Source organism: Amblyomma maculatum, unplaced genomic scaffold (genome assembly GCF_055883805.1).
Source record: "Amblyomma maculatum isolate TAMU_Amacu unplaced genomic scaffold, ASM5588380v1 scaffold_13, whole genome shotgun sequence".
NCBI lineage: Eukaryota > Metazoa > Arthropoda > Arachnida > Ixodida > Ixodidae > Amblyomma > Amblyomma maculatum.
The window spans coordinates 23156090-23178729 of record NW_028146738.1 but is presented as its reverse complement, the minus strand read 5'-3'; the positions used below and the strand labels follow the sequence as shown (position 1 = coordinate 23178729).

Below are 22640 nucleotides of genomic sequence, written 5' to 3'. Positions count from 1 at the left end.
TATGGTTTTCATATTCATGCTTAATTACAGCAACCAAACAAATACAGTGATAAAGCACACCAACAAAAAATACACGTCACAGGCAGCTCAAGCAGTAGTTTCTTTAAGCTGGCTATTCATCTTAATGGTCACAGTGCGGATAGAAAAAAGCCCTGCAGTTCCACGAACGTTGCCAGGTAGGAAATTGAAAAGCATAGAAGACAGTGCTGCTTCAATTGAGGCAAACATGACATGACATAAGTAGGCGCATCAACACGGGTCGCAGCTTTTTTGACGACAGATACGCAGACGGTTCGAAGTGCTTGAAAAAAACCCCCGCAAGTCTCGCAGCTGCCATGGTGTCTTCTTCTCCAGGCTGACGTTGTGGTAGCACCCACGCTCACGCTCGGCACCTGGACGTGATGCAACGTGCACGTTATTCACAATTGCGCCGTAAGGAATACTGCATACTCCAAACGCCAATGCGTCATTATTCCTGTCAATGCTAACTGCAGTACATTATATTTCCATTATATCTGAACTATGGTAGTAAATGCTCGCCCCAAGCTCTCAGCGCCTAAGAGTGCGGTTACGTACGCTCGTCCTCATGGCATGCGGGTAGCTATACTTTTCTATGGTTAAGATTGACGAGAATGAAGTGCGTTTAAAGTTACCCTAACGGTCATGCATATGCAGGATAGCAATAAGAAGACAGGCAGTAACTCCTGAGTGAATTCAGTTAAAGCACCCTCAAGGCCGCGCATATACACGTGGCTGAATTTTGATACTACCAGTTGCGAGGGTAAAATTGGCTTCGCGGTGTTGGAAAACTATACAGTGTTGTGCTCAGACTTGTCAGGCAGCACAATTGGTTTTAAATTGGCCTTCCGGTCAGTGGCATGCGCGTGGTTGCTCCTGAGAGCCCGGTATCAAGTTAACGCTGGTGATAGCCGGCTGCATGAAACTCACCATATATCAGACAAATGGTGGGCCTGGTGGGCCTCCTTCGCACAGCTCAGCACTTAAAGTGTGTGCCCTGTAGTGTATTACATAAATATCACCGAAAAAATGAAGCCACGTGCGCACGAACTGGTTACAGAAACAGAAGCCCAAAGAAACAGAAACAGAAGAAACAGCCCAACGAAAGCATTCGGAGCATACCTAGAGCAGACGCCTTGTAGCAGACGACACTGACAAGAGCTCACCTGTGAAAGTCCAGCTGGAAGCGGTGTAGCTTGACACCGACGCCACTGTCCATGCTGTCGCAATGTGCCACGGAGCATCGTTTCTTCACACGCCGCAAGCTCATCTTGAAATAAAGCGCTAAGCGCTTCAAAAGAACAGCGCGAAGCGTGCAAAGACGGAAAAAGACTTCGCACTGGCCGCACGTCGAAGGAAACGACAAAAACCGAGAAAACTGCCGCAGCGGTGCGGCGGGGTGCAAATTTTACAAAACGGTGACAGAGACGCGACGCGCAAGGACGACGAAAACTTCGCAAAAGGGGCATTTCGAGACTGGCGATAAGAAACCGCTTCGTGAGCTCCCGCGGCCACTGTGGCTGGGTGCCGAAACAAGGCCTGCAAAGTCAAGCTGCAAATGCACCGCACACTCATCAACAGGGGGCGTAACAAGAACGTTGCAAAAAATAAAAATGGGGAGTAATGTTTTGCTAAAATAGTTTACCTATTTTATAAAACGTGGTATTAAAATGTGTATTTCTTTATGTTGCTTTATAGCGTTTTTATTTGTGCTTTTGAATTTCATTATCTAAGTGTTTTGGCCCCCCCAAAGTGGCTGTGCTGCTGTCGCGCTGTACCTATTTTATAAAACGTGGTATTAAAATGTGTATTTCTTTATGTTGCTTTATAGCGTTTTTATTTGTGCTTTTGAATTTCATTATCTAAGTGTTTTGGCCCCCCCCAAAGTGGCTGTGCTGCTGTCGCGCTGGACCGTTTTTGGGCCCAGCCTTCGCTACCATTGTATATATACCTTGGAGCAGATGCGGGGCCAAGCAGCGGCGTGGCGGTCGTCATCGGTGGCCGCTGCTGCCCGGCTGCGAGTGTAAGCTTGCTGACGTAAGCATGCTCCCTCGCTATCATTCTTGGAATGATAAAATGTAAGCGGGTAGCATGTGCGGCGTTGGATTTCGTGCTTTTTGAGCGCTGTGCTAGCCATGGAGGGGCTGTGCTCAACAAAACACGCTCAATGCTCATTTTTGACTGGCGCCGTGAAGCTGCGCTTCTCGTTAAAAAAAAAGAACTTGCGTGTTGAATCTCAGTGTACAGCTCTCGTAGATAAAATGATTCTGAAAGTAGTTGCTTTTCTCTAGTTTGAAACGTTAGTACAGTGAGATAGGGCATGTATACCGAAACTTCAGTATGGTTTTCGCGCGATTTCTAGTTTGCGATGGCGACGCTTCGTTGAGCTAGAGCGAAACAAAAAGCGAGGCAATATTTTCTGCTGTTTCAAAAGCGGCTATCCCTGCCTATGAATCCGCAAATTTCGCATCTGCCGCAGCTTGTTAACGCACAGAAGTGCGAAACGGTTTTTGCGATTGTAACGCGAAAAGAAAATGCCGGAAAGCCTCAGCTGAGATTGCAGCTCCCGCAAAAATATATGACAATAGCGAATGAGTGACGCAAATATTCCCTGGCATATGATTCCCCATGAACGCCTTGCCATTACTAGGGTTGCCTACGAAGCTTTTCTTCTACGTGCATTGAAACTTCCTCTGAAGCTCAATTCACCCTGCTGCGGCTAGGGCATTCAGCAAGGGCGGGAGTCTCACGTTTGCGAGCTTGATCTTGCGTTGCACTTGAAGGTTCCATTCCGGCATCTTATTTACCAAGTTACTGATGCCACCACTCTGCTAGCGGGCACTGAACTACCAATTAAGTAATAGCGAGTAACACAAAAATCAGTTCACAGTTAAAATACCGCGTGTCAGGTTTTCTCTCTATGTCTAGAACATATTGATGATAGGTTGGTCACATGCTGTTCCTGAAAAAACAAATAACGGCCGCACATATTGAGAAATTGCCGACCTATGTTTGAGGTGTTAGAATAACATTTTTATGCTTTTCGCTCATCAAATGAATAGATTTGCCGGAGGGTAACGCATGAACACAAGTACCAACGCAAATAACATTGCGCAATTTATGTGCGTTGTCAAATAGCGCGAAATACGGTATGTAGCAAGAGGGCAACTAACTCTTATTTTTCTCTCCTGCAGCTTAACGAAGCTTAAGAACAGATGACTAGGAACCGCAGAAAAAAGCACACAGAGTTTTCGAAATATATTCTCTTCCTTACTTTCACGACGATCCAAACGAGCAGAACGGCATGTATTTGCCCATTCGTTGCAACAACGGGACCACTGTACTGATATTAATCGCGAAAAGATAGTAGGGAAGAGGGCATCTTCACAGCGCCAGCCAAAAAGGACCGTTGAGCGAGTGATCCTATGCGAAGCGGCCTCCCTCAGTAGCACAGCGCTCCGAAGGCGCCAAATCAGACATGGCACATGATACGCGCTTACTTTTTACCATCTCAAGGAGAGCGAGAGAGCATGCTTACGTCAGCCAGCTTACACTCGCCGCCGGAGAGCAGCGGCTAGCGACGGCGATGGTAGCGCCGCAGCTCGGCCCCGTGCGTGCTCCGCAGGCCGGCGGGACTGTTCGGTTACTTTTGGCAAAGACGGTACATGTCAACTTGGCTACATTAAAAGTAGTGGCTAACGTTCTCCCTGAAGGAACGACTGTTCATGTCAGTTCTAAATCCCAGATTCTAAGACGTGTGTATCGTGGAAGCTGGCCACCTGCCGAAATGCTCGATATGGCTAGACCTTGTTTGCAACATTTCTAAAATGTTTTGTTCGTTGTAAAGGTTTGCATGTAATATATGTGTATAACCTTTCTTGTATTTAAAACAGCATTTCGTGCGCCAAAATCATCTAGTACAGGTCAGTGCTGCATAGATTCAAAATAACAGTTCTCTCACCTTTCTGAACACTGCAGTGCCGTACATTTATGAACTGATTTAACTGCAGCTTTGAAAACAACGGCTTTGAAATGGCTCGTGTTATTGTCATATACCATTCGCGTAGGCCTGTGTCACTTTGATTTCACAGTTCCTTATTGCACATTTTCTTGACTCGTCCTTCAGTTTAAAGCATCTGAAAAGTTAGTGGCGATGTACCTAACCTCTTGTGACCCGCCAAAGCTTATTAGGACGAATAAGTGACTAAACCTCATTTTCAATGAGTAAGAAAAAGGAAAAATATCTATGGTGTTTTTTTTTATTCTGTACATGTCATTAACCATGCATATCTGGGTAGGAAATGAGGACGTTGTTTTATTATCTCTCAAAAAGTCTGTCAGGTAAAAAAAAAATGCACACCTAATTCTCCACTTACCAGAACTACGAACTAAGAAGAGAAAAAATTCTCCTCAACATTGTTTAGCCACAGTGGCTGTTGACTACATAAAGAGCTGCTGATTTCCTTTCTGTTGTCTATCCAGTAACTTAACGACAGCTTCGGTTCTGGTAGTCTTGATGCCATTGGCACTATAAGGAGGTTCTCAAACTGCTTTGCTGTTCGCTGTTTCATCACATGACAGGAACGGTAATGCTGCTAACTCTGCAGCCGTTGCTGTAGTCAAGGGTAGCACTATGAATACGCTCAGCGTTGAGACAGATATCTCTATAGCTCAGTTGGAACATCCAGGTCTGCACTTTGTACTTGGATGTAGGACAACTGTTACTCAGGCATAATGTCTTTGACACCATTGCATGTTATGTATGAAATGGCATAGTGTGCGGGAGTACAAAGCATTTTCGGCAAAATGTAGCAAATGCTTCACACCTGAATGACAGTCTGATGACTTTTTTCAGCTATATTTTCTTTGTGACAGTCGAACACTCCGCGTCCAGATAAAAAAAAATTACCTAGCTATAGGAGTAAGAAACAAGGCAGGACATTTTAAAGGTGGAGTTTTTTAAAATGTAAATTTTCAGAATAGGAATGCTGCTCTGAACATCTTCGAAACTTGACAATAAAAGATGATGTAACTGCCCGCTGCCTAGATAGCGGGGGGTAATGAGCCCACCATTAAAATGAAGATCAGGGATGCAGTGATGCCCAACACACAAACTAAGGGGTATGTACCGCCCCCTTGTTTTTCTAAGTTGGTTCCTTAATGAATGTTTTCTTTTTTTTTGCACACTGCTGAGAATTTTATGATAGCGCTGGGAGACGAGCATGTATGTAAAGGGACAGATTGTCTTCAGCTGGCTTGTGGTGGAAGAAACCATGACTTCTTCATTAAAGAAAGTACAGCGAATACAGTAGAAATCCTGGCTTCAAAGCGACAGGGCCACGGTGCAGGCATAACAATCGTGCCACAAGATGGAAGCGACGCTAAGTGATCCCCAACGGAAGCCTGTGCCTTGCTCTTTGGCGGCGGCATAAGGCAGCATGCTTGCAGTTGTAAGGATTTTGCAATGCCTCGCACACAATATTGCATCATTGGATGCTCAATGCACCTGCGTGAAGTGCCCACCAGAGGTGAAATTCTGCAGTTTATTCCAATACCAGCAGGAGCACTGGGAACTTCTGGTGCATTGCATAAAAAGCTGCACGTGTCTAGCTTTATGTTGATCTGTTATATCATGGTGCAAAGGTGCACATGTTTTACAGAATTCTTGGGTTTGCCAGTAACCTGAAATGACATATAGTCTCTCGATAGGTTTCATGTAGTTCTTGTTCTTTAGTTGTTTTTTTCTCTTAAGTACGACCTGTGCTCTTATTTAGAGCGAAGTATTTATTTGCAATTTCTAATCAATGTCAGAGTCATAAATATTGCTTGGCCTATGCGACACATAAACAAAAATAAATATAGCAACTGCTTCTTCTCTATAGTCTCGGATACCACTTAAGTCTGCAGTAACTGCCACGCACAATTTCTTCGTTACAGAAAATAGTCTGTTTAAGGTCTTTCTGGTAACCTAAACAAAAAGCTAACCATTTGACAAAATTACAAGCTGAAGAATACTATCAATGCTTCTGGCTTTGGTGTACTCACACATCAAAAACTGATTGTTTACCGTTCAGCGGAGTAACACACATGCCGGGAAGCATTCATTGGTCATTGTTAGCAACTGCTGTTTAATTTATATCCTACTTATACCAACCATGCCCCCCCCCCCAAACCTAGAAATTTTAGATGAAATCACAACAAAACAAAGTCTACCACCTGTCAAAAAAAAAGAAGAAAAAAAAAAAGCGGCCGACACCAAAGCTCCGAGATCTTCTGCTCGCTAAGGAGGCGACATGCCCGCTCTAGGTGGAACCATCCAGACTTTTGCAAGCACTTTGTGAATTCCTAGGTTTTAACACCTCTCCTCTACCCTAAATTTAGTTCGTGGGGAGCCCCTGAAGATGATTTAAATAAGACGAATAATGTTTCATTACAGCTACAGTTTAAACCACTCAGTTACTAATGATAAATATAGCTATTAGTTAAATAAGGCTGATGATATCTATCATAACTAATAAAAATATTTTCCCCATGGCAATGCAGCCATCGTCCCCGGCTTAGAGAAAATATAAATTCCTGCAAAACATATTTTGTTACTATTGTCATCACAGGGGAAAATCTACAGAAATATGTCAGTATTTTTACTCTTCTCCGGCAGCAAACTGCCAGTAAAACGTCACAGGTTCTTCTTGTTCTTCTTCCAATCTTCCTCACCTCTCCAAGGTGCTCCTCGATTCGGCAGGTGACGTGCAGTTCACACACTAACGCACAATGAGACTTAGGCCAACGAACTTGCAGTAAAAAAAGGAAAATTAACTTTATACGGCACAAACATAAGATACAGAAAATTTATTTACACGAGACAGAGAGGCGACACACTTTACAAACGAGACTGAGCGAAAAACTAACTGCAAAACGAGCGCATAGCTCTTTTTACGACTTCTCAGTCGGTGTCTGCCTGCTACGCTGTCTTCTCCCAGCGAGAATCAAACCAAACTCAGAATCAGAACCAGAACCGTCGATTGCTGCGCGGCGAGCTGTTAAATAGCCAGCGCAGAAGTTTCTAGGCGCGGAGGAGGAACGGAAAACAGCTTAGCGCTGCCAAAGCTATGCCTTCCCCCCTTGGCCTTCTGGAGAGGCCTCGAATTTACTCGAACATGGTCAGCACGCGTGGCCCTCCCGCGCGAAGCGAGGAGGAGGGCCGGGACCGTGTGGGGGAATGCACGCGTGACTCCGCGCATGACGACGAGGGCCAGGAGGCGCAGGGCGGTGTCCGAAATTACGTAATCGGTCGCGTCGCTTTCTCGTAGCTTGGAGAACATTCCATGGCCGTTTTCTGCGGCGCGCGCGCCAAAATATTAAAGAAAGGACCACCGCGGCCTTACACTGCCCCTTATTGTATTGCTAAGTACTATTAGAAATGTCATATGTTTTAGTAAGAAAATAGATATAATTACAGAAAACACACCCACAGTTGCATTTCTTGAGAAATTGTAATGAAGGGAATGCCTTTACTCAGTGCCTTGGTTGGGCTGTACACAGCTGACAGATTTTGATGGGCAGTATGCAAAAAAAACGGAAAGTAGTAAACTTAGGAGGTTCGCTGAAGTACGGATGCCTGTGGGACTAATGTGCAAGCACTCAATTTTTTTGACTAAGTTATCGATTAGATATAGAATATCTTCTCAGCTTTCACATACTTGCAGTTAAAAATAAGTTTTGCACTGCTGCTTCCCTAAAGGGACACTGCAGACAGTTTCATCCTACTCATCTAAAAAAATCACTATATGGGTTCATCCAGGTAGGTTGATATTTTTTCTACAGCAAGAGGTGCATTTATTACTCCGAAAACAATCAAAATGTAACATTTGATTTGCACCTGTGGTGTCATGACCAAAAGAACTACTTGTAGAGTAAAACCCATTCGCAGCATGAATAAAACAACGACCGGAGGGCAGTAAGCTATGCTCTCAAAGAAATTAACGAAAGTAGTTATTTTTTTTGCACACTACTGAAACTTTCATTAATAGCGCTGGAAGACGAGGATGTATGCAAAGGGACACATTGTCTTTAGCTGGCTTGTGGTGGAAGAAACTATGACTTCCTCATGAAAGAAAGTACGGCGAATACAATAACAATCCTGGATTCAAAGCGACCGAGCCACTGTGGAAGCATAAGAATCGTGCCACAAGATGGAAGCGACGCTATGTGATCCCCAATGGAAGCCTGTGACTTGCTGTTTGACGGCGGCATAAGGCAGCATACTTGCAGTTGTAAGGTTTTTGCAATGTCTCGCACACAATATTGCATAATTGGATTGTCAATGCACCTGCGTGAAGTGCCCACCAGGGGTGAAATTCTACCGTTTATTCCAATACCAGCAGGAGCACTGGGAATTTCTGTGTGCATTGTATAAAAGGCTGCACGCGTATAGCTTTATGCTGATCTGTTATATTATGGTGCAAAGGTGCACATGTTTTACAGTATTCTTAGGTTTGCTAGTAACCTGAACTGCCATATAGTTTCTCGAGACATTATATGTAGTCCTTGTTCTTTAGTTACTTTTTTCATAAGTACGACCTCTGCTCTTGTGTAAAGTGAAGTACTCACTTGCAATTTCTCATCAATGTCAGTCATAAATATTGCTTGTCCTATGCGACACAACAAAAATAAATATAACGACTGCTTCTCCTCTATAGTCTCGGATACAACTTAAGTCTGCAGTAACTGCCACGCACAATTTCTTCGTCACAGAAAATAGTCTGTTTAAGGTCTTTCTGGTTACCTAAATAAACAGCTAACCATCAGACAAAATTACAAGCTGAAGAATACTTTCAATGCTTCTGGCTTTGGTGTACTCACACATCAAAAACTGATTGTTTACCATTCAGTGGAGTAACACACATGCCAGGAAGCATTCATTGGTCATTGTTAGCAACTGCTGTTTTCTTTAAGTTGTATCCTACTTATAGCATCCATGTCCCCCCCCCCCCCCAACTCCAAGAAATTTAAATGAAATCACAACAAAACAACGTCTACCACCGGTCACAAAAACAATAACAGGCGGCCGACACTAGAGCTCCGAGAACTTCTGCTCGCTAAGGAGGCGACATGCCTGCTCCAGGTGGAACCAGACCTCCGTTCATACTTTTGCAAGCACTTTGTGAATTCCCAGGTTTTGACACCTCTCCTCTCCTCTAATTTTAGTTCGTGGGGGAGCCCCTGAAGATGATTTCAATAAGATGAATATGTTTCATTAAAGCTGTAGTTTAAAGCACTCAGTTACTAATTATAAGAATAGATATTAGTTAAATAAGGCTGGTGATATCACAGCTAAGAAAAATATTTTGCCAATGGCAATGCCGCCACCACCCACAGCTTAGAGAAAATATGAAATCTTGCAAAACAGATATTCTGTTACTATTCTCATCACAGGGGAAAATCTACAAAAATATGTCAGTATTTTTACTCTTCTCCAGCAGCAACTGCCCCTTAGTGTATTGCTAAGTACTGTTAGAATTTTCATGTTTAGTAAGAAGCAGACAGACTTACAGAAAACACACCCACAATTGCATTTCTTGAGATTTTAATGAAGAGAATGCCTTCACTCAGTGCCTTGGCTGGACTGTACACAACTGAGAGATTTTGATGGGCAGAATATAAAAAAAAAAGAAAGTAGTAAACTTCGGAGGTTCGTTGAATTACAGATGCCTATGGGACTAATCTGCAAGCACTCAATGTTTTTGTCAAGTTATCAATTAGATATAGAATAGCTTCTCAGCTTTCACATACTTGCAGTTAAAAATAAGTTTTGCACTGCTGCTTCCCTAAAGGAACACTGCAGATAGTTTCATCCTACTTTCTAAAAAAAAAAAAAACATTATATGGGTTCTTCCGGGTAGGTTGAGATTTTTTCGGCAGCAAAGGGTTCATTTATTACTCGAAAAACATTTAAATGCAACATTTATTTTCTCCTGCCATTTGATTTGCACCTGTGGTGTTGTGACCAAAATAACTATTTGTAGAGTAAGCTTAGCGAATCAATCAACATGAGCTTAGTGGAATTTGCAGGCGAAAGGCATGAAGTGATGGAAAGCTCTAGACCTAGGCCGGTAGTGTAGGCACTAGGCTTTGCTCTCAGAGAAAAAGGCGTAGAACAGTCTGAAACATTGTTGTGGCCTGCAGCACAGCACAGCTGCCCAAGAAGATCGAGTTACGGACTCGGCCGATGAAAGCCCCCAGCGTTACCATCTACTCCCCCTCCGACATACAAGACTAGTAGAATGAGGGAATAATTACTCATAAGCATCCGCCAAAGCACAGCGATACGGCTGCAAAGGAAAGCTACGCAGCTTTATCAAAAACTCGTTGGTTGAAAAAGCTGCATATCTTTTCTTGTTCCAATATGTCTGCCATCGGGTGGATGGCAATGAATAATTACTTTTTATTGCAAGTCTGCTTAACCTTGGAGAGTTTCTCTAAGGCATATGACAATGGGTACTAGAAAATGTTTGTGTGAAGTGACCACGTGTTCAAATCTTTGGTGCCTGGATGGTCTTGCTTTGTGACTAAACTGTGCACAGGTGGAAGTTGAAGATGATGGCGATGCACAGCATGAGAAAGTGACTGTAAAATGCGTGCGATGTCTAGGTGCAGCAATAGCTTAGTTTTTAATGCAGTGCCGAAGGAAGCTGACCTGTGTAGCTTGCCATGGGTTAAAATAACATTAGCAGCCGTGTGCATTTATATGCGTTTTATTATGCACCCATCACGTGGTGCATGGCGTCGCACTCTGACGACAAGAGAGTAGCTTTAGTGCCTCTGGCTTCAGACAAAAAATTTGCTTGCACGCAATTTTACATTTTGCGCATGCACTATACTGTTGTACATCCACAGACCACAAAGTCACAATTCAGAAAATGTCATGTAGGCTTCACAAATTTCACCAGGACAGCCCCTTAACCCTTACGAGATTCAGCTCATGCTGCAAAACACAATTATCATCATTTTGTACTGAACGGCTGTGTAGTCGTGAATTGGAGATCTGCCCGAGTAAACATTAACTAACGTCACCGCGGTTCACTTATAAAAGCGGTCATTGGTGGCTTAGCTTTATTTTAGTTTCCATATTTTTTTAATCTATAAAACTTCTACTACAGAAAAGGCCTGTCTTTCAGCATTAGAACACAGTAATTTATTGGTATAGACCAAGTTCATTTTGCCCTCACTATTCCGTTAAGTTGTTCTCATTTGGATGTGGATAGGTCAAGAAAGCTGTGCATATAGTACAGGAAGATAAGGGGGAGGGGAAGAAACCGTAATGACATTCATGGTTAGCTTTATCATAGTAATCGTATTTATATGCTGTGAGCAAGAACTGATGCATTCTAGCAATGAGAGGCTGAGAAAGCTGTCTTATTGAAAGGTCAGGAACATGATTGTCGAAAGGTGCTGCTGAGAGGTTTATGATGACCACAGCCTGTTTAATTCATCAGCAAGCCTCACTGCACCATAATTACGATGTGACATGTACTGTAAACACTATTAAGTTGCGCAGACATATTCATGCATTGTATCCATGCACAGAACCCTAGCTAGTGAAGCTAGTTTAGCAGTGCTGTTAGAGGAACTAGACGGTATGAAATGGGATATCATAGGGCTTAGTGAGGCTAGGAGGCCGAATAAGGCATATATTGTACTCAAAGATGGGCATGTACTGTGTTATCGAGGTTTACCGGAGAAGCGAGAACTAAGATTAGGTGTCCTTGTTAATAAGTATATAGCCCGTAATATAGATGAATTCTATAGTAATAATGAGAGGGTAGCGGGTATCGTAATTAGGCTTAATAAGCGCTATAAACTGAAGGTTGTACGGGCCTATGCACCTATATGTAGTTATGATGACCAGGCAGTTTAAAGCTTCTACGAGTATGTAGAGTCGGCAATGCGAAAAGTAAAGACGCAGTATATTGTACTAATGGGCAACTTCAATGCCAAGGTAGGCAAAAGCAGGCACGAGATCAGGCAGTAGGTGGCTATGGCACCGGTTCTAGGAATAGCAGGGGGGAGTTGCTAGTTCAGTTTGCAGAGCGCAATGACTTAAGAATCATGAATACCTTTTTCAGCAAACGGAAGAACCGGAAATGGAAATGGAAAAGTCCTAACGGAGAGACTAAAAATGTAATTGACTTCAAACTGTGTTCAACCCTCGCTTTTATGCAAGATGTAGAGGTAATCGCGAATGTGCGATTTAATGACCACAGGGTGGTGAGGTCCCGAATTAGTCTAAATCTGAAGAAGGAACGCAACAGATTACTAAGAAAGAAGTCCATCAATGAATTAGCGGTGAGGGGGATGACAGAAGAGTTCAGGATCTCGCTACAGAATAGATATTCAACTTTAACTGAGTATGGCGACATTACCCCAGAAGCAATTAACAATAATTTCAGAGATATCATTACTGAGTGCACTGTAGAAGTAGGCGGTAGGATAGTTAGGATGCCGGTAAGCTGTCTAAGGAGACGAAAGATTTGATTAAGAAACGCCAGAGTATGAAAGCTGACAATCCAACAGACCAGACAGATTTGGCAGAGATATCAAAGCTAATTAATAAGCGCAAAGTGGCCGATAAAAGGAAGTATGCCATGGAGAAAATTGAGCATGCTGTAAAGAACGGAGAGAGCCTTAAAGCGGTGAAGAAGAAATTGGGCATAGGCGAAAATCAGATGTATGCACTTAGGGAAAAGGCGGGCAACGTCATCACAAATATGGACAAGACAGTCAAAGTAGCCCAGGAGTTCTATACTGATCTCTACAGTAGCGAAAGTAGTCAGGACCGTAATGAGATTGGCGGTAGGGAAAAACAGTCAGTCGTTCCACCAGTGACTGAAGACGAGGTTAAGAAAGCAATAGAAACTATGAAAAGGGGGAAAGCAGCTGGAGAGGATCAGATAACTACAGATTTGCTGAAAGACGGGGGGGATATCGTGCTAGAAAAACTGGCCACCCTGTATACGCAGTGCCTGGTGTCATCAACGGTACCGGAACCATGGAAGAATGCAAACATTACCCTCATTCACAAGAAAGGGGACTCTAAGGACCTTAAAAATTAGACCAATCAGCTTACTGTCTGTTACGTATAAGGTATTTACTAAGGTAATCGCTAATAAAATCAGGACAACCTTAGACTGCAATCAAGCACAGGATCAAGCAGGGTTTCGGAAACAATACTCTACTATCGATCATATCCATACCATCAATTAGGTGATAGAAAAATGTTCGGAATATAACCAGCCCTTATACATAGCATTCATTGATTACGAAAAAGCATTTCGCTCAGTTGAAACCTCGGCGGTGATGCAGGCATTGCGAAATCATGGGGTAGACGAGCCGTACGTGAAAGTGCTGGACCCAGACGGCCATAGACGTCCGACGGTCGACCGACGGACGTCCGTTTTCGGACCTTCGGACATCCGACGGAAGTCCGGTTATGTTCGATATACCTACAGCGGACGTCCGTCGGACTATCGTTCGTGGATCCGGATCGCGTCCCACGGACGTCCGGCGGACAGCCGGAAGCGGACATTCGGACGTTTCCCGGAACTTGCTTGCAGGGCCCGCTATTGGTGTAAAAACTTGCCAATAACATTCGTATAAAGCTCAGCAAGCATGTGCCATGGAAATTTCAGTCACATACTAGTGCTCAATGCCTTTGTCGTGAGAGTAAAGCAGACAATAGAATATGCAACAGGTTCAAGTTTCCTGTTGTCTGCTTTACTTTCACACACAAAGCACTGAACAGCAGTGTGCAATTAAAACTTCCATCAAAGAGGCACATATGCTAGCTGAGCTTTACACAAATGCACCATTCCTGAAAACATGCGAAGTGCATAGGCATACCAGCATGCGAGGTTGTAAAATCATTTTTTTTTTGCTTTATTGCAAAAACTGCATGCATAAATAGTCTACACTAAAAAATATCGATGTTAAGGAATGGCATAATAAAATGCAGGCCAACTGGAGTATTAAGAATCTACTTCAATAATTTTTTTAATTATCCTTGGTCGTGACAGCTCTTCTCTTGGGGAGGTGGTGGAGGAAAAGGTATTTATTGAAACCTAATATTTCGGAATTAGCGAGAAGATGATCGAGTTCTCTGTGGGCGGCCTCCGCAGGCCGGGATTCCAGGAGCAGTTACCATCCTGTGCATTTGCTCGATCAGCTGTTGCTGGTCTTTCAGGCGTAAGATGGAAAGAGCAGGTTGGGCTCCTCCTGCAATAGAAGGGAAAATGAAATTCAAGTTATCTGTGCTGAACCTTGATTACACATCTCCAAGGGCAACTGCCAGTTTCTCTCAATTGCTTTTTCCAGATGACACTGTATGCATGCATCTCCATTCAGAACTCACATACTATATAGAAAGGTCATATAACTGCAGCAAAACCCATGCAGAATAACAAAAGATGCAAACGTAGTTTGACCAGAACCTGGCATTCAGTATTTTAATGTTTTTATGTCGTCTCTTTGAACATGCCACTCTGACCAAACATGGCATGTTATGCTTGCTGCTATGCGCCCTCAGCAATGCCCAAGACAAGGAGTGAACATGCAGAGAAACTAAGCATAAAGGATGCTGTATATGAACATAAAGCACAGCCAGAGCATTGCAGTATTACACAGGTACACATTGACGGCAGAAACCTGCATTTTGAGCGGTTTAACAGGCAGATTTCTAAAGTCATTGTTCCTGCTCTGAAAAGAAGTTATCAATAATAACATCATTTAAAATTGTTACCTTTTTGTTCTGTAAAGTGCACATTTCGCTGGTTTCCATGTACCCTCTACCGAAGACATTCCCTGGGCGTGTCAGGGGTATATCGACATCAACATCTAGGCTACAAGCGTCTAGAAAGCGTCTCCTTAGAGCAGCTGCGACGAAGTAGCTTATCTGATAACATGCAAGCTGCTGCAGCAGAATAAAGATAGACATTTGACATGTGGCTAAAGCCCAATGTGGAAGCATAGCCCGCCGCAGTGATTGTGCAGTGTTCATGCTTCTACAAGAGTTAAAAGTAAAATTTGTTTACCCACAGCGCTATATATGACATCACAATAGCAAGGCTTATAGTTACACAAAACACAAAAAGCTGACAACCACAATCTCCTGATGTATTACCGGCAGCATGCAGCATGGATGTTAGTTACTGAAATATGGTTGCACAATTCTGGCAACCAGCTGTGCACGTATGTCATGGATTTCTCAACTACACACAACAAATTACAAAAAAATAATGGTCTTTATAAATGCAGCCAGCTGTTCACAAGATACACTGTAGCTTTTTTATGGGGAAGGTAGTGGGCGCCAAAGAAACTGCCCCAGCAAAGGCGCCTAATTTGCCCCTATGTAATATCGGGGACAAATGTGTGTGGACTACACAAACTGCAATCAAAGCACATAACTTTCACATCGACCAGGAGACTCTGACCATACTTTTCGGTGTGAAAGTTGAACGTTAGTTCTTTCATGTGTGCAAGAGAAATAAGGTCACAATTCGTTTACATCGCGATTCTAGTCCAAAATCTCCAGACATACTGTCCAGAGACTTTCGCCCCCGCAGTATAAGCCACCACTTGGGTAAGAGATTAGTAAAAGAAGTGTAAAAAAGACATTAGTGCTGTTGGACAGCCATAGCTATAAAAATGGTATTGACATTGGAGCACTGCCTTAAGGCGGGGCCTAGGGCATTACAAAAGCAAGAGTTAGTGTCCGCTGGTCCTCATTTGAACGAACAAAAAGAGGGGGGGGGGGGGAAGAAATCTACCTCAACTACACGTTTTGACACCAAGCCGCAGTTAGCATTAAAGATATCACACAGTTTTGTGGAAGATTTGGGAGAGCTTTGCTGCTTTCTTACAGGATTGGGCAAAAGAGCTCACCATCTTCAGAAAGGCATGTTATATAGAAATGAAAATAGCGAATTTACTGCATCTGGCCACAATAACTTGCACATGGAGAGGAAGATGAACTGAAAACATTATACATGAATGTACGCATTTACAACAGGTGAAACAATGACCATGATCTATGCCGAAGAGGAAAGAGATCAAAATCTAGCTCAGAACGAGTTCTCCAGGCCGCGGGGCCGTTTCATTAACTTCGGGACTCCGCCCACATTTCTCATCCCCAATGACAACGAACTCACACATGACCGGCTAACAAACATTTCGGCATGTCTTTCCACTTTCATAAGGTTCTTCACCCTCTCCCTAATACAAGCAATGCAAAAGGGACAACAAATGCGTTTCACAACAAACGAAATTTAGAGAATGGACCTCGAAATAATTGGCTCACTAGGTCACATGCCAAACTCTCTCCCCTAGGAAATAAAAAAAGACAAAAAATTAGAACCCATCAAAACGGTGTCCCGCGTGTGCAACCATTGCCCAAAGCTTGCACACTTGGCGGCTCCTTTTACAGGGCAATTATTGCAATTATTGGCGTCCGAGTCAGCACCATTGCGGAGCACATCAGAAGAGCCAACCCATATCCTCCTGCTCCGCATCATACCGTCACTGTTACACACTTGCCCTTTTTCAACGCCGCCATTTCCCACCATTGTTGACATCCAGGGTAGGAATCCTCAACGAGACCCCACTCAGCGCGCCTGCACTGAATAATTGTCACTTTTATGGGCTCCCCAACAAGGAAGATGGCCTTAGACTCTTCAACCTGACAGTGTTTTTTCTTTGAACGATAAGCAGTTCTTCCAAAAGAGGTGCTCGTTTCAAAGCTGTGCTGCCTCCGGGTGATGGGTCCAGTCAGCATACTAAGGACCCCTTAGTACGCTTAGTACTAAGGACCCCTTAGTTGTATACTGTTCGTAAAGCTCCTTAAATAAAAATGAGCCCCCTACATGACACAGCAACGAGAACAAACTGCCTGTCCCCGCGTCTTCGAGTGCGACAGCAAAGTCCTCGGAAGAGGGGACGTCTTTCCCTCTCTGCCTACGTTTCCGTTAAGCACTGTAGCTGCTGTAGCTGCCTCTCTGTGCGCGTCTCTCCGCCTCCTGTCCGAGGGCAAGTGGGAGACGGCCGCAGCTGGGCATTGAACAGGTGACCCTAAAAGAGCAGACTAATAATGGTGCCTAGCATACCCACCGATCCCTTACAGAAATCATTAAAGAAATGAAAGCAACACATCAGATAACGCTACAATGTTTCGAAGTGCAAAGTCGACAACTCCAAGTCATATAAATATATGTACGTCTCCGCACATTAACTAGACAGAAACAGTGCAGAGTAAACTAATAATTCAGTGTCTAGCAACACTATTAAAAGGGGATAAAGGCCACGGGGGGCTACGATTATTAGTACCGTTTTGCCTTTAAACTACAATAACATACTTGTTGCAAGCTTAAAATCAAAGATTCACACCTGTCCCACCCACAGCAATGGAACAGAGATCTGACTCAAGTCTGCAGAGAAAGAGCAAGCTAGACTATTACAGACGCACCCTTGGTTGTTTTTCTGGCATTTCTGAGGGTGAAGAATCTGACTTGTCAGTAGCATGTATATGAATAAGAATCCTATGACAGTAAATTCATCAGATTTTCTGGAGTGGCTATTCTTTGCTGACCACATATGAGGTGAGCTATAATTTATTCAACTCGGCCTAGGTTTATTCTATGAATAACAAAGTTATAGCAGGCACACAGTCGTCCACTCAGGCTGAACATGCGAGTGCGTGGCATGCACTTTTTGAGATGCCACTGCACCATCGCAGCCGCACACCGTAGCGAAGAGGGAGAGAGCGTGAAGTACCAGCCTCTAGTCCCTCTACCACCACTGGGGTCCCAAACTAGGGACCCCTTGTTTTTGTCAGGACAGGCCCCCTCAGGGTCAGCTAGTGAGTAACCTCCTGTATTTGTATCTGATGGAAATGTTTTCCACCACCACCCACAATACGCAGCTGCGCATCATAGCAGATGTGAAGCAACAGCTCCTGGTCCTTCTACGCATAAGCCACTTTGCCTTGATGCATGCCTGCGCACCATAGTAAAGAGGCAGACGACGACGCAGCAGCTCGTGGTACCTTTACACATGAGCCCCCCCCCCCCCCCCCCCATTGTACTTCGATACGCACCATAGCAAATATACAGACTACGCCACACAGCAGCTCTTGGTCCCTCTATGCATAAGCCATTTTGCCTCAATACGCACCTGCGTACCTGAGCGAAGAGGCAGACGTGAGTCTGCAGCTCCTGGGCCCTCCATGCACAAGCCACTTAGCATCAATGCACGGCTGTGCACTGTAGTAAAGAGGCGAAGGACGTTAAGCAGCAGCTCCTGGTCCCTCTACACATCAGCCATTTTGCCTCTATGCGCATCTGCACACCGTAACAAACAGCCAGATGTGACAAAAAAGCTCCTGGTTTCTCTACACACAAACCACTTTACCTCAATGCACGTTTGCACACCGGAGCAAAGAGGCAGATGACGTGAAGCTGGAGCAGCTGGTTCCTCTACGCACAAGCCACTTAGCCTTGATGCATGGCTGTGCACTGTAGTAAAGAGGCGAAGGACGTTAAGCAGCAGCTCCTGGTCCCTCTACACATCAGCCATTTTGCCTCTATGCGCATCTGCACACCGTAACAAACAGCCAGATGTGACAAAAAAGCTCCTGGTTTCTCTACACACAAACCACTTTACCTCAATGCACGTTTGCACACCGGAGCAAAGAGGCAGATGACGTGAAGCTGGAGCAGCTGGTTCCTCTACGCACAAGCCACTTAGCCTTGATGCATGGCTGTGATGGATGCATTGCTATTTTGCAAACTGCATGCCGCACATTCCCATTCAAGCTAAGAGTGGACGACTGTGTAAACATAAAATACTGGTTATTTACTTCAATGGACAATGACAAAAAGTAACATGGTGGACAATGTAAAAAGAATTTGCTGCATAAAGTTTGTTGAAACCAGTTCTACATCCTACATGTAAACAAGCTAAAACCTTAATGTCGAAGGGATGTCCTGTGTGTTTAAAAACATCACGCTCAAACAACTTCAACACTGACAATCATGATTCAATATTAATAATATAGATAATGATATAATACTCACTTTTAGCCTTACCAAAGAAATGAGAATGCAAAGGGATGTTGCTGTTTTTTCCCCGTGGATGACAGTTTTCCATGCTCAAAGTGCTGCTTCCTGTTGGCCTACGAAATCTTCTACAGCAAATGGCATCTGAAAAATTTTTGGAAGCCTCATGCTAGTCTTCAACGAGAAAAGCATTGCCATACAGAAGCAGAACACAAATACTTTTACAACACACTAAAAGCACCAACTGCGGTGCTGTTTTTAGGATGACTAGGTACAGGTTTTGCTGTAGCAAGCCAAATGTTAGCCTTCAATAAGGAAAGCATTCCCATACAGAAACAGAACACAAAAACTTTTACAACACATAAAAGCATCAATTGCACAAATGCTTGTAAGATGACCAGGTACAGGTTTCTGCTATAGCCCACATCATGTGACCAGCGGTTATCAGAAGCCTTGTATGTGAGCATGATGCCCTAAATTCAATTTATGGCTATCACTGTATTAACAAGCATGGGTTTAAAGCTACTTTAATATGATAATCTAAGAACATGGTAAGAGCTTTCAGTGCGAGACATAAGCTCAGTATTATGCACTATAAGGTGCTGCATGGTTCTAGTGTAGCTTTGGCATTATCTCGCAGTCAATAATGCAGTGAAGTTCTGAGGAGCCTTTGAATATCTGTAAGGACAAAGCAACAACAATTTTGTTTTCATCTCACTTTTGCTCAGCTCGTGCTTTTTTTTTTTTTTTGAGCCCGCGGCTTGCATGGCCTCCCAGTATGCCTGTTTTGCATAAAAGAAGCCGTTGCAGGCACCAGAGCTCACAGCCCAACTGTATCGCGGCAGCGGTATGTAAAATTCGTGCTAGAACAGCGCAGAACAACGGGTCAAGAAAAAGACAAGTGCTGACTTTCTTTTTCTCTCATCTCCTTGTTCGGTTGTTCTGCGCGGTTCGGTCCCACATGCATAACCAACATGCGCAAGGTGCTGTCCTGGTTTGTCAAAGCTGAAGGAGAGTACTAAACCTTTAGTTATTTAGTAGCTACAGCCGTTCCTTCTAGAAACTGCAGTTGCCGTAAAGCTCAAGAGAGAAAGATGAGCGGCTGTCCATTAAAAAAAAAAAAAAAAAAAACTCGCGACGTTTTCACAAGTGTAGGCGTGTCGCACGATAGGCTCGAGGAGTGAAAAAGTTTTCTCGTATAGTCTTTACAACTCAGCACGCTGCGCATGGTTAACAAATTAACTCCTTTAAAGCTCGGGCAGGCACTCCTTTATCAGAGACAGAGAAGTTGCGCGGCTTACTGGCGCAGCGTCCAGTAATGCCGAGAAAGATGGCCTTCAGACTTGAGGCTGCACTTTAGTTAGTCGGCGCGGAGCCATCCTGTCAGTCTCGCCTAAAACACTCGACCGTTCGGCTGCTGTACAGAGCTGTTTCCTTACGCGAAAGCTCAGCACCATCGGTGCATCGAAAAGTTCCACTAAAGAAACAAAAGTTCGGTGAAATACTTACTTTGGAATCGGCGGGTGAACAAAGTGTGCCAGCCGCACCAATCCACAGCAAAAACAATGCTAGCAGTGCATTACAGCCGTAGGTATTTGTAACTGCGCAGAAAATGCAGAACACGGAAACGTGAAGCTATAGTGCTCTAGAATATTGTGCAGTGTGACGACCGGCGCCGGAGAGCGGGCCGCTTTTGCGATGACAAGAACCGACTTCCGCGAGAGGGCGCGACGTGCAACAGGGGTGCCACGTTCGCCGCTCGGCGCGTAGCGGCCGAGGGATAGCGGGGGTACAGAGGAGGGGTGCGGTTCTCTTTGGAGCGATTTTCAGACGCTACGCAGTTAATGTGATAATTTATAAAGAGGCAACTTATTCCAGGTGCTTAAACTGATCCCTGCCATTCTTTTACGTCTATCTGGAGACATCGTGCACGCTTGGGTAGTCCTTCGGAGCAGCGCGCGATGTTTGAATCGCTATCTGAAACTCTCAACATTTCTTCCTGCGGACAGTTACAAATCGTCCAGATGAGCAATTTGTACTTAATGTTTGCAACGAAGCGTGGTGTTTTGCATTCGTTTTTCCCGTAAGGGAATAAAGGCTACTGCCCAGGAGCGCTATTAACACGCGGAGAAGAACAGTGTACATGCGAATCAAAAGTTGTGCTTCGTAATGCCTCTTTAGGAACACTTACTTTTTACAAACCCTATTTACGAACACCTGCTTACATTTTGCAGCTTGCGCTTATTAATACATAACGACGTTTATCTTAAATCGTAAGTAATCTGTAATATATCTCTTTAATCGGTGTTCTTTATGTGCCCTAATCACCGCTTATATAAATTACAAATACAGTGTGCGAGCAAAACACATTTATTCACTACCGTACTAATTTAAAACACTGTGGTATTTACCGGAAAAAAAATAAACAAGGTATACGCGACTCAAGCATTTATTCTTTGTTCGTGATTAACATATACGTATACCACGGACATTTGTTTGCGTGCCACTAACCAAAGGGTGAACCAGCTGTTTAGATGAAAAAAAAAAATCGAGTACAGCTGCGGCATTACTTCAAAGAAAATGTGAAAAATTAAACCTGTCACATACGTAATACATCCATAGTGGGCACTTGAGTGCGGACGCTTTACTGGCATCAAATGGTACGGAGCAAGCAAACAAAAATAAAAGCACTGATAATTGCGCGTCGAATTGGCAGGTATGATGCAGTTCTGCGCACCGAGAGAAAGTGCACCGAGAGAAAGCGGAAAAATGCGAAAAAAGATGACGAGCATCTAATACGCAAGCAATTAATATAATGCCGAAATCAAATGCGGGCATAATACGTGTTTATTCTTTGAGTGTGTGGTATGAAATATGAGTAATCGACTGGATATACTTGCAACTATACTGCTTACCGGACTATATATAATCGGGCTACTTGCCGCGGGTGCTCTTTGCAGTACTAACCAGACTATAATTGTTAACAAGGTTGATATTACACGTGAAATACTTCCAAGGGAATTTAATTATTTTCCCTTTGGGAACTCTTGCCGCGATTCCCTTACTTCGCAAAGAGCGAAGCCGCAAAAACACATTAAATTTCATTGCATCAAGTGGGAGCTTTTCTGGTGCTCCAAGTAGATAAACTTTTTGAACCTTCACATTTTACAGAAAGTTTGCAAAATCTGAAGTGCAAAGCAGTCGAAAAGGACCGTGCATCCGAGCCAAATGTTTGAGTAAATTGCGATCTAGCTTCGAACCTATAGCGCCATTTTTGTTCGTGGTGAGAAACCGTGCCGGCCTCACAACATCTCTTTCGCAGAAAGATGATCTAGCGGAAGCGAATTAAGCGTACTCTATAGCCTCTGCGTCCTCTATTTTCCGTCGTTATTTCTTTTTCAAAGCTATTCATTTTTTTTATTTTGTATGTACATAAAACAGGACTAGAGCGATCTTCTGGAGGCAATGACTTGCATATTACCGGTGGCTTGCGCACCCTAGAATGGAAACATTTTCTTG

At 43.8% G+C, this 22640-nt stretch overlaps 1 long non-coding RNA gene across 1 annotated transcript in view; it reads right to left on the bottom strand.

Annotated features, from left to right (window-relative positions):
* LOC146172358 (uncharacterized) overlaps nt 1-20732 on the bottom strand; it is a 70805-nt gene extending 50073 nt beyond the window's left edge. Inside the window, exon 1 of the long non-coding RNA XR_014702524.1 lies at nt 20631-20732. This is a non-coding gene — a long non-coding RNA (uncharacterized LOC146172358). The remainder of the gene's footprint in view (nt 1-20630) is intronic.
* Nucleotides 20733-22640: the final 1908 nt, after the last annotated feature.